The sequence below is a fragment of the Sturnira hondurensis genome, unplaced genomic scaffold (assembly GCF_014824575.4).
Source record: "Sturnira hondurensis isolate 20B ecotype Veracruz unplaced genomic scaffold, ASM1482457v3 Scaffold0013515, whole genome shotgun sequence".
Classification (NCBI taxonomy): domain Eukaryota; kingdom Metazoa; phylum Chordata; class Mammalia; order Chiroptera; family Phyllostomidae; genus Sturnira; species Sturnira hondurensis.
In genome coordinates, this window is record NW_028086146.1 from 4329035 (window position 1) to 4345176 (window position 16142).

At 45.1% G+C, this 16142-nt stretch overlaps 1 non-coding gene and 1 pseudogene across 1 annotated transcript; both read right to left on the reverse strand.

Annotated features, from left to right (window-relative positions):
• Positions 1-435: 435 nt before the first annotated feature.
• LOC118997880 (lysine--tRNA ligase-like) lies at positions 436-15746 on the reverse strand (annotated as a pseudogene).
• On the reverse strand, positions 2957-3063 carry LOC118997889 (U6 spliceosomal RNA). Its single transcript, XR_005068746.1, has one exon. It is a non-coding gene; the product is annotated as a U6 spliceosomal RNA (small nuclear RNA).
• Positions 15747-16142: the final 396 nt, after the last annotated feature.

Genomic DNA, 16142 nt, shown 5'->3' on the forward strand with positions numbered 1-16142 from the left:
GCCACACTAGTCAGGGCTACCTTCCATACTCCGTGTTTCAAATGATCCAAGAAAAATTTCAAGGTATTATAGACTTAGCACCTTTAGGTCAGTTATTTATAGACAAAGTTTAAACTTACATTTGATTATTCCAGCCCGGAAAGGTAGATAGGAACTCATTGTTTTGAACTCACATGTTCTTTTGTAGAAATGCAAAGGGGGATGGTGATGGGGGGAGGGGGAAAGCAGGGGGAGGATCTAGTCAAGGAACATGTATAAAGGACCCATGGACGTGGACAACAGGTTGGGGACTGTCTGTGGGGGTTGGAGTGGGTGGGGCAGGGGAGAGCAAGGGGGTGGGAATTGGGACAGCTGTAATAGAACGACAACAAAATAAAATAAAATGAAAAAGAAATGCAGAGGTGCCTGAGTTCTATGACTTGAAATGATCATTTTCTAGACAAAAGTGCCAGCTGTTGTGCTTTCCTGTGTATTAGCAGTTGCTACGTTTTCCTTCTTGTCTTCGGGTTTCATGGAAGGAAACAGTAGCACTTCTTTGATTTCATTGGTGTCTGTGAGAAACAAGGTGACTCGGTGCACGCCCGTGCCCCAGCCACTGTGGGGGCAGCCCTTGACATCTGTGAACATGGCCTCATTATTGCCAGTGGCCTTGGCCTGTTCTTCAGAAAGCTACCACGTGGGGTTATTCAGCTCCTGTAGACATTGCGTATTTCCTTCTTCATGGCAAACAGTTCAAAGGACTCAGTCAGGCCCTCTTCACAATGACGCCGTTTGACCAAAGGGCTCATTATCTAGGGTTGATCCCAGATTAATGAGGGATTGATGTTTGTCACTTCCAAGCTTATCGAGGAGCCTGGCTGTGGTCCCAGGTGTAGGGCGTTCAGTGGCTTACACCACACAGATATCATCAAGGATTTTGTTTGTTTCTTCAGTTTCAAAGAGCTTCTCGTTGAGGGCTTTCTCAAGGTCTTCTGTAATGCTGAGCCTCCACAAGGGTAGGGGAAAGTCACCCTCCTAGACTTGGCCTTCCTGGCCCTTTGGATGGTAGGTGACCTTGTAACTGCCGGTCATGGGCTACACCATTCCTGAAATCATCTTCTCCGTGATTTCTGTGAGATCACGGTAGTCTGCGTAGGCCTTGTAGAGCTCCCAGATGGTGAGCTCAGGGTTGTGAAGCAGATCAATTCCCTCGTCCAGAACTGGCGTCTGATTTCTTAACCCCAGATGATGCCAAAACCAACAGCATCTTACAGTAGCAGTCTGGAGCAATTGGATACATTCAGGCCCGGCTCATGGTGNCTAGACTTGGCCTGCCTGGCCCTTTGGATGGTAGGTGACCTTGTAACTGCCGGTCATGGGCTACACCATTCCTGAAATCATCTCCGTGATTTCTGTGAGATCACGGTAGTCTGCGTAGGCCTTGTAGAGCTCCCAGATGGTGAGCTCAGGGTTGTGAAGCAGATCAATTCCCTCGTCCAGAACTGGCGTCTGATTTCTTAACCCCAGATGATGCCAAAACCAACAGCATCTTACAGTAGCAGTCTGGAGCAATTGGATACATTCAGGCCCGGCTCATGGTGGTAGGTGCTGGGAGGCCCAACCACGGCCCCTCCGGATGGCGCTCATCACGGGATGATGTTCTCCGGGGGTCCCAGCCCCTCCAGGAACCTTCTTCTATGTGCGATGATCTTGGAGTGGAGGAGAACATTTTGCCTCACAGAGTCACTCAGGGTCAAGTCTAAGTGTCTCTGATGATTCGTGCTTCCATATATTGCATATCGTAGATAAAAGTTCTTTTGATATTTTATACCGTTTTTGGCTTGATTAGGGGCAAAGAATGTAAGTTTTTGATATCTGTGTTATATTTTTTGGTTACTTTTGTTCAGACCTCTTTTGGGTTATTCTGACTGCTTTACCCTTTGACCTTGGGGAAAGGTCATGGGGTAAACATGAAAAAATAATTAGAGCAAAAGTAGAAATCAAGCGTGTATTCATTCATTCTCTCCCCTGACCCCTTCTCTCATATTCTTAATAGAGCTGCTTGTTTCTATTAAAAACTGATTAAAAGAGGCCCTTTTTCGGGGCTGGGATTGCTCATATTATTGTGATGCTACAACTCACTTTTCTGCCAAATACTCCTTCATATCCCTTCCCCCAAATGCCGTAGACCCAAGCTTGCTCGTCTTCATCTGCCCCCTTCCACTCACTGCTCTCGCCCAAAGGCTGTCCTTCTGTGTTAGAGGTTGCTCTGTCAGTTTCCGGACTCTGTGTGCATGGAGTCGCGGATGCGCACTCTCCTGTGTTCGGCTTCTCTCACTCCCATGTTGTGTTTGTGAGGTCGATGTGGCTGCGGTCTGCTCATTCCCATCGCCACACTGTGTTCCTTGGTGTGAATATTGCACTCTTTATCCATCCTACTGGAGAGATGCACGCTGGGATGTTTCCAGTTGTGGGCCGATACGGACGGCGCTGTCATGAACACGTGTGTGCGTGTTTTCTGGTGAAGACGTGCAGACATCGATGTTGGAAATGTATTCAGTAGTGGGATTGTTGGGCCACACGGTGCAGCCGTGGCAGAACCTTCCAGAGAGGCTGTATTAATGTGTGTTCCCAGCAGTGGCATGTGCTCCATCTTCTAGCCCATACATGTTGTTCTCTGTTGTCTTATTTTAGCCAGTTGGGTAAAGGTGCGTCACTGACTTCTTCCGACTAATGAAAATAAGCACCTCAGAAAAAGGCTTATACTTTTTATTTTATAGCGTAGTGAAGTAGAAAAGCTAGACCAGCTAAGGAATTCATCTGGAGACTTTATATCCGTTTTTAAATTGGTCTAGCTTTTCTGTTTCTCCATGCTATAAAATTCATTCCTCGTGGGTTTTATTTTTGTCTTTTTTTAAATTTAATTAATTAATTTATTTATTTAACTTTTGTTCAAGTACAGTTTTCTTTCTTGTATAAAAATATGGAACGCGTCACGAATTTGCGTGTCATCCTTGCGCAGGGGCCATGCCAATCTTCTCTGTATCGTTCCAGTTTTAGTATATGTGCTGCCGAAGCGAGCACTATTTTTGTCTTTTAATTGGGTGGGAGATACATCTCAAGAGATTTACTTATAGAACTTAAAAGAGCAGAGTTTATGAACAAACCCTACTGGTTGTGAGAGTCGGTACTCTGGGTTTGAAGACAGCTCTGTGGTCTCCCTCTTTCAACTTTCCCACCTTGTTAAATCAGTCTGTTGGGGTTTTTGGCCTTTCACTGTGATATTTTTAGGTGGGAATTGGTCTGAGTCATGCTCTGTTGTTGGCCAGGAATTAAATTTCCACATAAACATGTACAAGAAAATTTGGGTTCTGGGTGCATAATTTTTAGAAGGAGAGAAAGAAAGGGGTTTGTCGTCACAGGGATGGGTGGCAGACTGAGGCTGCGGCGGCAGTCAGAGTTTTTGCCGTTTCTGAAGTGAGTAGATTTTATGAAACATAACATAGGATTTGGGGTGCTTGAGTTTGTTCTGATTTATTTCCTGTTGGCCCTTTGAAATTTCACCCTTCAGCTTCTATTTATGGCACTTATTTTATCTTCTTAATTGTTTTTTTTCCAAGGATTGCGTGCTTCTTTAAGAATGCAGTGTAGTTTAGTGCTTATTCTGGATACATGTTCCATCTTCCCTTAAATGGTATCAGGGTATTATTGATCAAGGGTCAGACACTGTGGGTTTTAAATACCTTTAAGGTACTTGTGGGTGCCGCATCGCCCCTTGGTGGCAAGGTTAAATCCTGGATGACGTACTGAAAGTGTCTTTGGAGGATCTGGGCTTCTGACCTTGAGGACCAAATAAGGTTTCTCCGCCTCCAGAACCCCCGCACTTTGATCTCCCGTCAGCATTATAATTCACGAGTGGGAGGAGAGTCTGATGAATCCCTATGGAGGAGAGGAGTTTGGGAGAGACATTACTGAAGTGTATTTACTACAACCAAAGGTTTCTTAGCCCCACTGGGGTTTCAGTGACAATTTGGAGAAACAGTTCAGGTAGTTACTGATATGAAAGTTTTGTCCATTCAAAACACTTCTTCAAATGTTGAGGGAACTTACAGTCCTATGCACTTGCTTGTGTTCTAGTAAGTTTTCAGTGGCGGGAAGGAAAGGGGAGCAGCTGTGTCTCTGGAGCGGGATCTGAGGCTTGTGCACAGCGCTGGGACTGACGGGGTGGGGGGGGGGGCGGGGAGGACCCTGCAGAGACGGGAGGAGCAGCAGGGGCTTTTTACAGAGTGGCCTGATGAGAGGCGGGTGGGAGGGATTAAAAAACAGTCGTTGAATGAATATGTGTGACTTCATCAGAAGCTGCTGCATCTGCCCAAAGGTACCGATTCGATTCATCAGTTCCCGTAGCGGTGTAGGTGCCCACTGCGCGGGGACCTGTCCTGCAGGTGATCAGGAATTCGTGCTTCTGACAGCTGAAGTTTAAACATTTGGTTATGAAGAGATTTGTCCTTACAAGATTTGACCCTACCTGCCAGGTATGTGTCTGAGGTGGGTGTTTGTTCTCCACCAGTCATCTCTAGTCACACCTTTTTCTGTGTGAACTTAGAGCCATGAGGGTACTGTTAAGTTAGCCTCCCCAAACTCAGTGGATCCTTTTTTTTAGGAGACTTTTAATCATTTTCGGGGGTAACAGAGAAAGAAAACTGTTTCTTTCTCCTTTTGGGGATGGGGCGAGGGTGGGGGGTGTGGAGTGTGGGAGTTCTTTTAGCTGATCTTGAGAAACAAATTTGGATGCTCACGAACACCAGGAAAACCTAATTGGAAGGCCTTTGTTTTCCTGTCATGGAATTCCAGGTGCTCATACCGCTTTTTTTTCACACCTTCCAGATAACCAAAGCCTCTGTCACTCAGAAACAGGGCCTCTGTGTCCGGCTCAGGCCGCTTGTTGTTGGGAAGGGCATGCCAATGTGCGCCTCTTGAAGTCAAGAATGAGCAGGAAGGTCTTTAGCACTCTTAGTCCATAACAACTCAGTGAAGTATTTGCTTTAGTACAATGGAAAAAACGGTCACTTTCCCCTGCTCTGTCAACTTTCCTTGCAAAAGGGAGGAAATACTGTTGAAGGGACTTGAAGTTTATATGGTTTATCAACCATTTTCTTGCAAAGAAGAGAGTGTTGGGAACCTCTGGCCTCATATCCAATTTCACCACGTAACTGTGCTCACCTGTTTACCTGGTCAGTGTCCTTACTCACATGGGTGTCTGTGTCTGATTAAGCCTGGCTCCCGGGCCAGATCGGGGGCACCCAACCCAGGGAAACTGCTTCCTCCTGAGCATCTCTTATTCTCTTCTTGACCCTCATTGACTCAGAAGAGCTTTTTCTTTTCCATTTCTTCCCCATGTTACCTTTATTTTTAGTCTGGTCATTTTGAAGGGAGGAGGTTCAAGATAGGGCAGTGGGTAGACTCTTGGGTTCTAGACTCGCAACTCTATTGCTTCCTGCCAGGCATGTTTCCCGTGCCTCTATTTGTCTGAAAAGAAACAATATCATGAATCCATTGTGTTTGTATCGCACGTGTGCACGAGGTGGAGTGGGGAGAGCAGGGGGTGAAGATAAAGAAACAGTCGGGATGTAGTATTTCCTGACCATAAAACTCCCTGGGAAGTTTTAAGAGCTGCCTTTTCTCTATGGCTAGAGGGGCAGAGGGAGGGCCGTGGTCTCAGGGAGCCCACAGTGGATGTGGGAAGAACCTGGGAGCACGTGTAAGGGCCAAGGCCGGCTCAGGGACCTGGGGCCCGGGGAGACCCCAGGTCCTTGAAGTACCACCAGCCTTCTCCCCTCTCTTCAAGAGGATCTGTGAGGCAGTAGATATGTGAGCCTTACCTGCACGTTGTTGAAATCTGCTCACTCCAAGAGAAGCTCCTCCTGCTGCCCCAGGCCAAGGAAACTTTCACTGGTTGTTTAGAATAGTGAGATGGTAATTGCTGGGAAGTTGTCGAGGTGTTGGATACTTGACTGTGGGGGAACATCTCTTATGACGGTGGCTATGGTTCTCTTAAGGGCTGGTGCGGACAACCGTTCACCATTTATAACAATGTTTCCAGGGTAGAATGCATAAACGCGGTTGATCAGCTGGGCACACTACTGGCTGTTACGTTGGTGCGTCCTTGTATCTGAAGCTTTGGGGGAGTGAGGGTAGTATCATTATATTTACAGCGTAGGGCCTATGCAAAGGCTGGGGCCCACAGAGTTGACTTTCCTTAAATCAGTGACTGTATAGACCAAGAGGATTGGGTCTATTTCTCAAGGCAGCATGCACTATTTTGCCTATTTTCGAGCTCATTACAATTAAGAACTTTCATTCAGCAGTACAAATTAAGAGTGAAAAGACAAATCACAGAGTAGAATGTATTTGTCGTCTGTGTATCCAACAAACAACCTGTGCATAATCTGTACAGAACAGCTGCAAACCCCCAAAAAAATCCTAATTTAAAAAAATGAAAGTCATCAGGAAAATGCAAATTAAAAACTACTCTAAAACACCAATGTATACTCACACAAATGGCTAAAATTAACAAAAAACCATAACCAAACATTAATGGATATATAGAAAAGCTCAAACTCACTCACACGCACTGCTGGTGGAAGTGTCCATTGATTTAACTTTGGGTAGCTGTTTGGACTGATCTGTGAAGCTGAACAAGTGCATGTAGCTCACGTCTCAGTATGTACCCTCTTAGATGTGCATGCCCAGCAGGAATGAGTGCACATGTACGAGAATGTCATAATGGAACAATAGAAACCATCCAAATGCCCACGAACGGGTAAGTACGTAAGTTGTGGTGTGATTATGTAATGAAACACCAAATGTCAATAAAAGAGAACAAATTACTGCCACACAGAACAACACGATGAATTGAGTAAAGAGGCGAGAAGCAAGCGCACATGTTGTACGATTTCATTTATAGGAAGCCAAAAAGAGGCAGAAACTAAGCAGTGGTGACAAGTCTGAGGAGGGCAGGCAGTGGCCCAAGGGCTGTTGTGACCAGGAGGGACTCGGGGGCCTCCCGGGTCCTGTGGATGCACGGACTTGGATCTGGTTGCTGATGACCTGGATATGCTCATTTAAAACTTCATGATGACAAATACTGGAGATTCGTGTATTTTATTGTATGTATGTTATTCTTTAATTTAGAAAGTTTATTAAGATCAAGCATAAAATAAATAAACCAATAAGGCTCACAGGCTGGGGGGAAAAACCCATTTTGACTGGCTTAGACAAATTAGCATCAACAATAAGGAATTTGTTGGAAGGAACCCATGAAATCCAAGACTGTGATAGCCCAGCCAGTCCTCCTGGGTATTTGTGGAGTTAGGACCTAAGTTATGATTTCTTTGAGGCCCACATGGTATCGTGTCTGCACCATTCCTCGGCTTTTCTCTGGAGACCATCTTTCTCTGCTTCAGCTCACATCTGGTAGAAAATGGCAGCCCAGCCCTGGCGTATCCTGACTTCCCATTTCAAGCCGATCTCTTTTTCTTATTGTAATTCACTCTTTCTAGTCCTTTCTCCCTATCTGTTCCTTGGCTTAGCCTATACTTCCTTTTCCACCATGATTCAGTCAGCTGTGGCCAGGGAGGCTGGCATCATGTAGGAAACAAAGCAACCAAAGTTAAGGACAGGTGGATTTTTCCAGAACCAGAAATATGTGTGAGGAAGAAAACGGTTGCCACCTTAGCACATGTTCTCCTGCTGAATGTCTGCTTCCTCCCATTTTCTCCAGCTGGTAGGTGGAGCAGGGGTGGAAAGAAAGTCCCCAGAAATTCTTTGATCCCTTCCAACCAAATCAGATTCTCAGGTCTGCTTCCAAACAGGACACCCCTGCAGCTCGACCTAAGAGTCTCCTGAAGTTCTGGTTTTACCAAGATCAGCCAAAAATTTGTCTTGCAGAGGGAGCTGTTGTTACCTTGTACCATTTTGGGATTATGAAAGAATTGCCAAAATACATGATGGCCTCACATATTCTGGGTATTAACTTTGTTACAAATTGTAGGAAATACTGTTCCTAACTTGATGGAAATTTTGTAGTGCAGATAGCCTTTCTGATACTTATTATGGGCTTGCTGAGGCTTGTGGAGAGACCATAGGCTTCAGATTCATGACTCACAAGAGTGTATAGCATTATGTCCCTCCCCATTCTTGGGAAAAGTGTAGGTTTACAATTTTCAAGGTCTGTAAACCTTGACTTCATTTTTGCGTGTATGGGATTTCTTAGTATTGCTCTTGACCTTTGACTAGGCACCTTTTCACTGTGCCTTTTTTTTTTAATTTCTCTCCTCCCAATTAAAACAAATTCTCACCACAGCCACTTGATGTGACACCCTTTCAGCTTAGCCCTAGTAAGTTTCTAAGTTTCTAAGTTCCTGTGGACTTCCAGCTCGTCAAGACCTCATCACAAATTGGTCAGACGTGATGCTGAATATTTTTCCTTCAGAAATTAAGTTTCAAATGAACTTACGTTTTTTTCATGAGTGGCTATGAAAGGAGTCTTATTGCTGGGCATTGTTTTTCTTCGACTTCTAAGAAAAAACTGAGAGTTCTAGTAATTTTTACCAAGTTCTGTTTTAATCGATCATTTGAAAAGCTATTTGTATCAGATCTTACTGGTAAGATTTCCAGGCAGGGACCAATACTAAAAAGCTAAAATGAACCTAGACTTTTTTGGGAATGGTTTCTACTTCCCACAAAATCCCAGGCAATTACATTTCCTTGTTTTGCTAGGAGACTGCTGTGCAGGTGAAGTTTATGACCTTGATTCTTGTTCTCTTCCCCCTATCAGTTAGAGATTAATTAATTACAAGACTGTGGAAGGGTGAGCTGTTGAACTTTATCATCTTTGACCTACCATTGTTCTCACGAAGGTCTTCTAAAGGTCAGTAACTTAAGTTTTCCCCTCCCCCCCCCAAACACAGTATTTATAAGGCAAAAACTTCAATTAGAAAAAGGCAGATGCTATTTTCAGTTTATTATATTTGTTATGTAGATGGCTAGCCTGAAAATTTCCTGGCAGTAAGACCTATATGTCCGTTTACCTTCCTTAGGCTGCCCTGGGTATTTATTAATCATTCCACTGAGGGTGAAAGCATTTTAAAAAATAAAGTGTTGGTTTCATTTCTCAGCATAGATGCTCAGTGGCTTAAAACAACGTATTTTAATTTCTCGTTCACGTTACGTGACAGCTGTGGCTCTGCTTCAAGGGTGGTGGCCTTTACTCGGGATCCAGGCTGAATGGGTCACCCTCCTCTGGGACAGAACCTCATGGCAGTAAGAAGGGGCGAGAAGGGGAGTGGCCAGTCCCTGAAGAAGTCACGTGGCTAAGCCTACCAGCAGTGAAGTGGGGAGGCAGGATTGACTCTTCCCGCTGCAGACTTTGTCCCAGGACACTGGGAGATGTAATCCTCCTACGGGGAGGGCAGCAAACAATCAAAGCAACAACATAATCTGCCACAACGCAGACTGTATTTAACTCAGAGAGGGTTAGTGGCCTGTATGCCGAAGCAGAAACAGTTTTTAGAATTGATTAAGCCTGTATCTTAGGGTTTATTTGGGAAAGGTTATGCTTCAGAAATCTGCCTTGATACGGAGAACAAGGTCTAATTTTTGTATACAGGACTGATTAATTTTGTATGACCTGGAAAGCTGTACCCACAGTTTGGTAACTTTCCACTCATTGTTTCTCAAAGGTCTGGGTCTGTATCTTAATTAAGAAATTACTCAGTGCATTCTTGACTTTTAATTTTTCCTTAAAAAAAAAAGATACCTGATACCTGATTTTTCGTGTATCACTGCTATCTCATTGGTCATTGTTTTTGTTTAATTCCTTGATTAATGTGGTCTTGGCCGCCAAGGAAAGGCAGATGGTTCTGTTAAGAGACTGGTAGAGAAATGGGGACTTTTGTTGAAAATAAAAGTTATTAGGGCCTAGTAAGTATGTCCTGGTATTTTTCTTTCAAAAGTGAAATTATTGAGCTATTGCTAAATGTCCTCCCTGGGAAACTTCTTCCTCATCTTTTAAAAAGTAAAGGATCAGGACCTTTTAAGAAGGATAGCAGATTATAATTATGCCGGTGTGGGGTGTAGTATTCCAGCGCTTGGTCTTTCACCATCCACATGTTGGGTAGATTGAGGACTCTTTTGTTATTATTATTTTTTTTTGTGGGAAGGGGTCTTGGCCATTCCTACAGGTCCACCCTCACAACTCTTTGTGGGAATTGGGGGTTATCGGTTAAGCCAAGAGTCTTGGGTAGGTTCTGTATTTTCACGTGACTGCTGACGTTTCTGCTTGGCTGCCCTTTCAGCAGGCGGACCAACCCTCGGCAACGCGGCAGGCTGCGCTCTCGGTTCTTCCTGGGGCTGGACCGGCCCCAGCTCTTGGAGAAAACTTGTTTGGGAGACATAGTGTTAGTACACAACATTCTAAAGGACTTTACACACGAATTCCATCAGAATGTTGGGTACTGGGAATGCTGTACTTTCTATTCCCTCTAATCTCTTCTCCAGTTAGTACGTGTGGGGTCCTCAGCTTACACCATTGAGGGTAGGACGCGGGAGGAGAAACAGTCCCGGGAAACTCGCAGCTCAGGGCCCCTGTCCTGGCTCTCAGCAGCCGTCTTTGTGAAGCATCACTAGAAGAGTCACTGTCGGCCTCCATAACAGGCAGTGCTGGGACACTTCTTGAGAAAATATTTGATTGAGTGAACAGTGTGAATCTTGTAAGAAATTGTGATATCCCTGTTTGGCCAAATTCATATCCCACTGCTAAACAGCCATGTTGAACTTGACGATAGTCTTTTTCGCTTACCTAATTTAGGTTTCATTTACTATTCCATTGTATTTTTCCCTTGTCCAGCATTTAGTAATTGTTTCTGTTTTTTAAATTAAGGTAAATATAGTTCAATTTAGTTTTAAACACTTGCCTGAAACCCTTTTTGGAGCAAGGTTAGATATAAGTACATATATTGTGCTTACTTGATATGTTTGAAAATTTTAAGAAGGTCCTGCTCGTATGAGGTGCAGAGAGAGAGATACAGAGAGAGAATGAGGACTACATCTCACTCCTCCATGTACTCTCCTTACCTCCTTTGTTGTGTGCTCAGGGCCATACTGGGTTCTCTGTCCCTTGTGTTCAGACTCAGGGCAAGAGACTCTGTCTGAGCCCTTTTGCTGACGAGGAGGGGACTGCTGGTGTGCCACGTAGTGCCCACTCTCCAGGCCTAGGACCGAGGGTGGGATTGAACAGCAGAAGGCAAATGCTCTAATGGGCACTTCTTCAGTGACTTTTTCTGAGCCTTTTTGCTAATGAGGAAGGGACTGCATACTCATTTTTGGATTTGGAGCTCGTATTTCCCAGTGAGCTGCTTTGGCGTGAAACCCAGCTTACTCTACAAACTCTCATGTGCTTCTTGGACGAGCAGTGGGTACCTGCCTGTGCTCTCCTGCTCTCCAGCCTTTGACCTGCCCTGGCTTTCCCTTTACTACTCTCCCTTGGTGCTGACAGCTTGTGGTAATCAAGCCGGAGTTGACCGAAAGGTAAACTTCTGGACCATTGTGCAGTAATTTCCCACAGAAGCATCTTCCCTGAGCTTTGAGTTGTGGCTGTTCCTTTTGCTCTTGTTGATGGATAATACGAAGCGTGCCCATGTTAACTTCTTCTATACCTGCTGGCTCGCCTCCTTGCTCACTGGCATCTTCTTCTCTGCTTCCTTTGTTGGTTCTCCATCTCCTTGGCTTTGGGAGGACCTCACGTCTTGGCCCTTGATTTTTTTTCTTTTCTGTAGACACTCCCTTGGCGACCTCATCCCATCTCATGGCTTTAGTTATTTTCAGTTCGGTTCTGGTTGTTCTCATTTATTTCTCCAGCCCTGGTGACTTCTTTCCCTAACTCCATGTCTGCATGTCCAACTTCCTTCTCGTACCTTCATCTGAGTGTCTGACAGCCACCTCAAACTCGACATGACCAAAGCAATTCGAGGTTTTCCCCCAGTCCCATTCTCTCCAGGGTTCCCTGTCTTCATGGATGGGAAACCCAAAAACTGTGTAGTCCTCTTCACTCTCCTTCCTCTCACACTCCACCTCCAGTCTGTTAGCAAATCCTGTTGACCACACCTTAGAAATGTATCCAGAATCTGTGCCCCCCACCTCCTCTCCATTGCTCTCCCACCTGGATTCCTGCAGTAGCCTCATACTTGGTTTCCCTGCCTATGCCCTTGCAGTTCATTCTCAGCAACGATGCCTTAGAAACTTGGTGGCACGTGGTGACTTGAAGTCACATGGTGGCACTTCTCTGCTCAAACCCTCTGTTGGCTTCTTGTTTCCATAAGAGGAAAAGTTTTTACTGCGAACTCCGTGGTTTTCTTGACCTGGTCCCTTAGTTACTGTCTTAACTTCCTGCCTGGACCCCCTCCCCCACTTCCTCCTCCCCCACTTCCCCCTCCTGTGTTTGGCCTCCTTGCCCTTCCTCAAATGTGCCTCTGTGCTTTCCCTTAGGGCCTTGGCACTGGATGCTCCTCTGCCTGAAGCAGTCTTCTCATCCCCAGGCGTGAGCATGCTTAGTCCCTGCTGAGGCGTCATCGGCGCGGTACCTTACAATTCATAATTATAATCTGCCTTCTGCTACTCCTAAACTCCGTTATCTAGCCCGCCCTTTACTTTTGTCCTGGAGCATAATTATACCGTTTAATTTACCCATTGTGTTTAATGTCCGTCAACCCCGGTAGACTGGGCTTCCTGGGCCCTGTACCTGGTCCATACCTTTGTCTGGTTTGTTGGCAGATATTTACCAAGTTGCCAGGGCAGAGCCTGGAGATAGAAGGCACTTAATAGATATTTATTTTTGAATGAACTGCTCATAAGGATTCACCATGCCTTCAGAATCCCTCACATGAGGAAGTGTGTGTGTTTTAGTTCACTGTTAGGACAACGTTTATTTCCCTGATGAGCAAGGACATTTTATTTTCTTCCCCCGGTCATCCAAGTTGTGATAAGTCACATTCTCATTTCTGCTTTGGCTACCAGGGTGCCAGAAACTGTTTTATGCCCAGTTGTGATAGTGACCCCACTTCAATGTGTAGGTAAACTAATACAACCCTTCCCTCCTTTCCCTAGCCTTTTCTCGATGAAAACTTGTTCTGCAGTTATTTCCATTTATTTATTTTTTTTGACAATAGCTGGGCCTTGTATTCCTTGTATTGTTAAACTTTTAAAGTAACCTTGGAACAGAATGGTGTATAAGAATTCAAAACCACTCTCCAAAGAGAAGTAGCTTATTAAAGAGATTTGTTGGTCTTACTAGCTTGTAGCTGGTTTTCTTTTGAACTTCAGGCAGGTCAGCCCCATTGTGTCAGGTGGTATGCAGCTCACCAGTCTGATCGGTGTTCTGAAACAGTCGTGTGGGGTATGCTATTCCTCTGTAGGCTTTCCTTTGATTAAATTACACTTAGACAAGTATTAATAATATTTGTAAAGTATTACTGTCAGTCCCAAACTCTTGGCTCTTTTAAATGCAAGGACCCTGTTTTATACAGAATATCCTCAGAAGAATTTCTTGCCACTGCTCAAATAAAAGGAATTGTTGGTTAAGACCTGGAAGGATTCAGCTGATGTTAGGGTGTCCAGTCTGAACACACAGGCCATTGATCTCTCAGTGCGTGCTTTTCAGATGGGGGTCACTTGAGGGGGCCATTGAAAGCTATATGCTTAAATGTCTTCCTGGAGCTGTAATTTTGCTTGAAAATTTTGGAGTACTCTCTAGAATTTGAATAGGTTTAGCAAGTTTTGTCACCGAGCTGACAAAACTGTAGAATTTCCTGTTTCTGAGTTGGCCAAGTTTGAGTTCATGACTCTGGTAAATGCTGGACTTCTATTGGAGCAGGACCTAGGAGAGGAAGCCACGCAGGGTCTGCCCCTCCCGCTCCCACGGCCGAGTGCTGCTGGGCTGTCAGCACTGGACTTAGGGATTTCACGGTGACTCCTCAGAAACTGCACAGCCCATTTCCTAACGGATTGAATTTGTCACCTGATAGAGCGGTAATTTTAGTTTGTTCTTTAAATATGATCGCCAAAAGCCATGGGTTTTTACAGATTACTCGAGTTTCCTGTTCACACAGCTTTAAATTAAGTTCTGTATGCCAACACACATATCTCTAACTCTGCCCCTCACAGGGAGAAAGTGTCACCCTGGCTGGTGTAGCTCAGTGGATTGAGCGCCGGCCTGCGAACCACACGGTCGTGGTTGATTCCCAGTCAGGGCACATGCCTGGGTTGCAGGCCAGTTCCCAGCAGGGGACACACGAGAAGCAACCACACATTGATATTTCTCTCCTTCTCTCCTTCCCTTTCTCTCTAAAGATAAATAAATAAAATATTTACAGAAAAGCTTTCTGTTTAAAAAAAAAAAGAAAGTGTCAATGTACTGGGAATTTTTTATTTTAGTTTGTGATCTTAGTTATGTTAAAATGATAAAAATGACCAAGTTTGTGAGAAAATGAAAAATCTTGCAGTCTTCAAGGAGTATGACCGTCCAGGCAGTGTGTCTGAGGGATTTCTCCAACAGAACGGGTTCGTGTCATCGTGAGCAGAGGGGCGCCCCCTGAAGGAGTCTGTCACTCATGCACATTTGTGCCTTTCCACAACGCCGGGTTCATTAGGGAAGCTCTCCCCGATAAGCCAGTGGTGCCATACACAGGTTACACAGAGGGGGAGCTGATGCAATAGAAGCAAGCAAACCAGGCATCCCGTGCAAAGTCCCCGTCACTGGGGGTGTCCATGGGTGGAGAGGCAGGTGCTCATCTCAAGCCAAGTGTCTACTGTGGTGGCGTGTGTCTGGTGGAATGGAAGTCTGGCAGGGCTCCAAATGTGACCCTTGTAGCCAAGTGTGACTGTGGAGTAGTCAGAGCTCTGAGTTCTCAGAGCCCACAGTGGGTGGTGGTCTCATATCGGTGTTCAGATGGAATCCTTATCCGAGTGTCCAGACTCGTGGTTTTGGGTGTTCCAGGCTCTCCCAGGGGTGCTCCTGTAACACCCTGTTAGCTCAGTCTTTTTTTTTTAAGATTTAAAAAAAAATTTATCTTTAGAGAGGAAGGGAAGGAGAGAGGGAGAGAAACATCAATGTATGCTTGCCTCTCGTGTGTCCCCCGCTGGGAACTGGCCTGCAACCCAGGCTTGTGCCCCAACTGGGAGTCAAACCGTGATCGTGTGGTTCGCAGGCCTGCACTCAATCCACTGAGCTACACCAGCCAGGGCTGTTAGCTCAGTCTTGATGTAGCACATGATACAACCATCATGGCTGACAGTGACTGTGTACTGGATTGCCAGCAGTATGCAGAAAGTCCACTGTCCTCTTGTTCTGTACAGTTAGCCAGGCGATGCCTGTGTCCCCAAGCCGCACGTGGTAGCAGTTGGTCAGCACCAGCAGCCGCAGACCTAGCGACCCTAGGCTGTTTCTAGGTACTGTCTGAAATACAGCTTTTACCATTGTGCCGTCACGTTAGCACATCACTGACTCTCAGGTGTGAAAAACCTTGAAGATCAACTGTATGAAAAGTCTTACCAACGTTTNGAAAGTCCACTGTCCTCTTGTTCTGTACAGTTAGCCAGGTGATGCCTGTGTCCCCAAGCTGCACGTGGTAGCAGTTGGTCAGCACCAGCAGCCGCAGACCTAGCGACCCTAGGCTGTTTCTAGGTACTGTCTGAAATACAGCTTTTACCATTGTGCCGTCACGTTAGCACATCACTGACTCTCAGGTGTGAAAAACCTTGAAGATCAACTGTATGAAAAGTCTTACCAACGTTTTTATGTGTTTGTATACTTTAAAAAATCCAGTTGTTCTACAGCATTTATAAACGAAGACAGTAGTTTCTGCCCCACCTCTCCCAGTCTGATTCCTTCCCCTTCCAAGTAACTGCTTATAAATCATTTATCTTGGAATATTGTCGAACTATAAGAAAAGGCTGACATTTGATGGGCTTCGACCTGTGGAAATGCAATATTTTAAGAAAACATGCTTATCATCATCATTTCTTGATTTAAAAAAAATCCAAATTTGGATAGTTACTGTGTCCACACTCTGGAAGATGAGAATAGAACTCTCGAATCTTCTCCCAAC